This window comes from Penaeus monodon, chromosome 23 (genome assembly GCF_015228065.2).
Source record: "Penaeus monodon isolate SGIC_2016 chromosome 23, NSTDA_Pmon_1, whole genome shotgun sequence".
In the NCBI taxonomy this organism is placed as follows: Eukaryota; Metazoa; Arthropoda; class Malacostraca; order Decapoda; family Penaeidae; genus Penaeus; species Penaeus monodon.
In genome coordinates, this window is record NC_051408.1 from 39659269 (window position 1) to 39660116 (window position 848).

At 29.1% G+C, this 848-nt stretch overlaps 1 protein-coding gene across 1 annotated transcript in view; it reads left to right on the plus strand.

The window, feature by feature from the left end:
- The window catches only part of LOC119588277 (PE-PGRS family protein PE_PGRS33-like), a 14517-nt gene that overhangs the window by 3175 nt on the left and 10494 nt on the right, over window positions 1-848 (plus strand). The gene's annotated exons all lie outside the window — the stretch shown is intronic.

The following is an 848-nucleotide window of genomic DNA, read 5'->3' on the forward strand; positions in this document are numbered from 1 at the left end:
AAACTTTTCTGGGACGCTTATTTATGGCTGAAACATTTTTGTCATTTTAGAAGTTTCCCAAATTATTTCGGCGCATATAAATAAATATGACAAAACTGAAGAAAACTGATTTTCTTTACACATTTTATTTTATGATTCTAATATTACATGTTAATCACACAAACGATCTGATATCATAATTTATACTTCAACGACTTTGTGATATTAAATATCGTCGAAGAATTTAATTTTAGATAGCAAATATTAACCTAAAGTAACATTTCAACCGAACACACAATAAGACACCAAATGTTAACCACAGGATAACATTATAATCATTTATATTTCCGAAGTTCGTTTTATTGTAAATAATTTTTGGCTTCATGATTACCCACCGCGTCATGATATTTAACTGTTTTTTTGTTGTGTAATTTTAAGTATGCGTTTGACTTCTACTGTGTGTGTGGGTGTGTGGTTTCTGTAGTTTTTCTGTAGATTTATATCATTTATTCGTTAATAATTGTCATTATTATTTTTTTTCTTTTTCTCTTTCTTTAGGGGGGAGGCAGATATTTATGACTTTGCGGCTCAGTAAGCGTGGAAAATAATGAGTCATTATTTTTTACATAAACAGTTATTCATACCTTTTTTCATACACATACAGATAGATTAAAATTGAATATGTTCTCAAACCGAAAAAAACTAATCAAATCTGACTTTTTGAGTGTAGATGACAAGCATTTCAAGAACAGGTATTCCCACGAAGCCTATATTCTTGTGTGTTTACATTAAATATTATAAATGCTTCCTGCTATATATGTGCATGCAAAGTATATCTTCAGGGTGACGTGGAAAAAAATAAATAGTTA